This window comes from Gallus gallus, chromosome 20, assembly GCF_016699485.2.
Source record: "Gallus gallus isolate bGalGal1 chromosome 20, bGalGal1.mat.broiler.GRCg7b, whole genome shotgun sequence".
Lineage (NCBI taxonomy): Eukaryota > Metazoa > Chordata > Aves > Galliformes > Phasianidae > Gallus > Gallus gallus.
Genome location: NC_052551.1, coordinates 5,126,231 through 5,130,600, shown reverse-complemented (window position 1 = coordinate 5,130,600; position 4,370 = coordinate 5,126,231). Strand labels below are relative to the sequence as shown.

General features: G+C 50.7%; 1 long non-coding RNA gene across 1 annotated transcript; it reads left to right on the top strand.

Moving 5' to 3' along the window:
- Nucleotides 1-1,932: 1,932 nt before the first annotated feature.
- LOC107054823 lies at nucleotides 1,933-4,166 on the top strand. The gene is made up of 3 exons (XR_001469577.4): nucleotides 1,933-1,996; nucleotides 2,132-2,240; nucleotides 3,096-4,166. It is a non-coding gene; the product is annotated as an uncharacterized LOC107054823 (long non-coding RNA).
- The last annotated feature ends 204 nt before the right edge of the window (nucleotides 4,167-4,370 follow it).

The following is a 4,370-nucleotide window of genomic DNA, read 5'->3' as shown; positions in this document are numbered from 1 at the left end:
TCCAATCCTTGCCCATCTCCATCCCCTTCTCCAAGGCACTGAAAGTCCCTAATGAGAGCAGCTTGCTTTCTCTTGTCCACTATTTATTTCTGAAGGATCCTCAAAGGTGTTTCATCCCTCTGTTTCACATTTGAATGTATTAACATCCAGTTTATGCACAACTGATCTTTTGCCAGCTGTCCCTTAATGATTTAACTATTTCCCTTCCGACAAGGGCAGGTAGACCCTGTGGAGCTTTTTGCCTCTCAGACACTTGTTGGCCTGGTTAACAGAACCAACCTCCTCACATCTCTCTACACAAGTTCTCAAGGGCCCTCAGCATCTCTCCTTTAAGGACTTGCACAGACTGCAAGTCATCGGCAAATTATCTTCCTGCATTTGCCTGGTCTTTTATTTCCTCCTCTTTTATACCATGAGTATGTCCCTGGGCAGCCTGATCTGGTGGGGAGCAACCATCCCACAGCAGCAGGTGGAGCCAGGGGGGCTGTAAGGTCCCTTCCAACCCAACCATTCTGTGGTTTTATATTAGAAGTTGTAAAGGACTGTGATGTTACGACAGGAGCCTCAGAGACCCTCTGTAGTACCACAGCCTGGGCATCTGAGCTGCTATCAGGGGACTACAGAATACAAGCTAAGCTGTTGCATAGCATCTGCTTTCTGGAATGGATTGTAGTCTGGTGGCCTTCCCCTTCCCTCACATGCCACAGTGCCCAGGCTTGGGGCAGCGGGGTGCTGAAAGCAAACACAGAACCACAGAGCTGTATGGGGTGGAAAGGACCTTTGGAGTCCATCTTCCATCCCCCTGTCAAGCAAGGGGAGAGAAGGGGAAAAAGACTGGCAGTGCTGGGAAGGGAACGTGTCCCACGCTGTGTGGGCTGCACCAAATACTGCGTTCAGAGCATTACAACAAGGCGGTTGTTTGTAGTGCTGGCTCCGTGCAGCGGGGAGATAAGGTTCTGCCTTTGTATCAGAAGCAGCTGCAAAGGGGAGGAAAGGTCTTAGAACAAGAAATTGGTCTGTTTGAATTCTCTTCTCCCTCTTTGCCTCCTTCAAGGTACAGCACACCCCCAGTGCTTGTACCCCACAGCTGTACCCTGGTACATGCATGTGGCCCATAGCTATGGCAAGAAGACAATGATAGGGTAGAAAATGCTTGGTAAGGGGGCATAAAGCATCCATCCTATATCCAGCATGGGGAGATGGTGCAGGTACCCAACACACTCTGTCAGGCTGGGCCATGATTCACAGGCAGAAGGGATTCAAATGGCCCTGGGCAGGCAGCCCTGGGCACAGCACAGCTGCTGAGTGCTGGGCTCGACAGCCTTAATGATGTTCTTTTAATGGAGCTTTTTATAAGTGCAGGATATAATATACAGTGCATGTCCTGCCTGCCTAGAATAGCTTTAAATAATGATTCAGGTGTATGCTCCGGCGTACGGAACCATTTCACCATCATGCACAGACACTCAGCCGCCTTCAAACGCTGCTGAAATACACTTTAAGGTTTAGATTTGTGCTTAAAGAATTAACATCTGCTCGGTAAAGAAGTACCTGTCTTCGTTTCTCAGGAGCCGGGCAGTTCCCATGCAGGCGGTTTCTATGGGGCTCGATGTTTGGCCATACAAATTATTGTTTCTCGGTGCTGTTGCTGCCTGGAGGAATGGAGCTCAGCATGCAGGTCGAAGCCAAGCAGCAGGGAAGGAGAAGGAGCAGCCCTTGTGGCCCAGAGGGCACCCAGCACTGTGCTCCGGAGCTGGCGATGCCGCGGAGGCTCCAGCCCTGCTGGCAATGTCCCGTCTCATGGGGCTGATTTAGGGAGGTCACCTGGCACTCGGGTAAAGGTCAGCCGAGGTCCATGCTGCAGACAGTCCCCACATTCCTGGGATGTCACATAATCATTTTATTTCACATCGCCTCGGTCCTGCCGGAGGAGGGAGGAGGAGAGGGAAGACTGCGAGGTCAGCAGCATCTTTATGGATGGCAGAGAGAATGTGAGGTGAAAGGCATCGTTGCTTTTGCCTCCCCAATAAACCCCTTTTCTCTGCCTGAACGGAAGCGGCGAGGAGATGTTCAGCTAATTTATATTAATTCAACTCCATTAATGATGAGATATCATCTCTTCCCTCAGCAGGAGAACCATCAAAAGGATTTAACACCGAGCTGCTCCTTTGACAACCCTGCATTACAGCCTGCAGCCATGCCACAGCTGGGCTCAGCCCTTCCCTGGCTGGGTAGGAGAGGTGAGCTCTCACTATGAGTGTTATCTGGGGGTGACTCCTTGCACAAACCTCAGCATCACCCGGGGATCTCCGTGGGAAAGGAGGGACCCCCTGTGCCCCACAGAGTGGCGATGTGCAGTGGATGCATTAAGTGGCAGGAAGTCACACGTTGTCTGAGACTCTGTCTACCCACTGGAGCAGCTGTGGGGGCAAAAATGGCATTTTGGAGGGGATGTGGGCAAGGGTCGGTGCCTGGGAGGGTCTTCTGTCCCGCTGCCCACAGCAATGGCAGCAGTGTTTGGGCCACCAGCAATGTTGCTCCAGCAGCCAGCAGCACGGGCTCCTCGCTTCACCCATCAGTATACAGGCTGGGATCACCCCCCCACGTGCCAGGTGGGATTAAACCCCCCAGCGGGTCGGGGTCAGCGCTGTCACACAGCAGACAACACTTTGGGCTCACATGGCCCCCACCCATACTGCAGCAGTGGGCAACAGGACTCGGTGCTGGTCGTGTAATTTAATTTCTCTCCTTGCTTCTGGCTGATAGCGTTGGACTCCCGGCCTCTGAAACACGCATATAAATCCTGGTGGTATTTTTTTTTCTTCTCCTTTTCTTATATATATATATATATCTTACATATTTTTTTTTATATTAACATATTTCCTTTTGAAACGGTGTGAGGCTTTTCTCAAAACTAATGGATTTTTCCCTCCCCTTGTCTGGGCCAAATATATTCAAATCTGAGTGAAGTCAGAAGATTCCTATCGTCTCAGCAGGGAATCCCACCCTTTATTCCGCAAATCAGCATCCTTTTTATTTGACTTTCTGATCTCCAAAGGAAAAGGGATGCTTTTTTTTTTTTATTTTTTTTTCAGATGATTTTTTTCAGTTGGGCTCTGACGTTGATGTTGCAATGCTCTTTGATAGCCAAGAACACAAGGACTGACTTCAGGAGCAGCTGAAACTTCATCAGGAACCGGAGCATAAAGAAAAGAAGGGATGGGGAGCGGGGAATGGCAGGAAGTGATACTGTTGAAACGGCCCTTTGAAATTTCCCAAATGATGTTTGATCTGTGGGTCCCTTAAAGCCGCTGCGATGCGTTCGGTATCAAACTGATGTGTTCCGTGGGGGAGGGAGGAGAGGGGTTTTAATGGGGTTTTTTTTTTTTTTTTTTGGTGACGCTCAGAAGAAATAAGTTTAATTTTAACCTGTGTGACTCCACCTGGGTGTTTTTAACGTACGTTGATCTGGCGTTCGCTACGATCCTTTAATCATTTTTTTTTTCTTCTTGGTTTGCTTGAATATTCCTTTATTTCAAAGGAACGGCAAAGAAGACACAAGGGACCAAAAGCTGAGGAAGAGATTACTTCTGTAACGTGGCTCGTCCTCCCTTACCCACCCCCGAAATACTGAGCCGCTGGAAATGAAAACATGAAATGGAAACCCTTAGAAGAGAAGCAGGAAGGGCCCAGTTCCCCCCTAGGGAAGCCCAGTGCAGCTGCAGCGACCGCTGCCTGCTTGGGTTTTCAGACCCATCCAGGCCAGCAGGAGCCTATCTGACCACCTCATCTTTTCAGAAAGCAGCAATTGGAGCACATTGGTTCTGCTGCCCGCTGTGCCTGCACCCCTCACCCCCATCCATTGCCCCTGCAGAAAGTACCGCCACCGACCAGTGGGGCTGGATGGGGAGGAGTGTGCTTGCTTCTGCAAATAACAGTGTGTGCAAATGCCAGGATTCCACTGAAAGTTTGCAGAAAGGGAACGCTGCTGCTGCCCAACCTCTCTGCTTAGTGGACAGGTTTTGCACAGACAGCATTTCTCACGCAGCGTTGGCGTGCTTTGCACGCGTTGAGTCCCGGCCCAGTGTCTGTAACCAGCACTGCACAGACTCAGCCAGCCTGCAGGCACTGGTGGGGCACAGGGGCTGAGGGATGGCATGAAGCCTCCGACAGACAGCACTCAGTGCGGTGTTTTCCTCCTCTGCTTGGTGACTTCATGTGGATGGGGCTGCTGCTGGGAGCTGGTTAAGGACTGCTGTGCCTCACCACGGCTGTGCGCCTTGTTGTGTCAGATGGACACGCAGTTGTGTGAGATGGACAATCTCCTTTGCACAGCACGTTTCACATCCCATGCACAGCACAGTGACAAG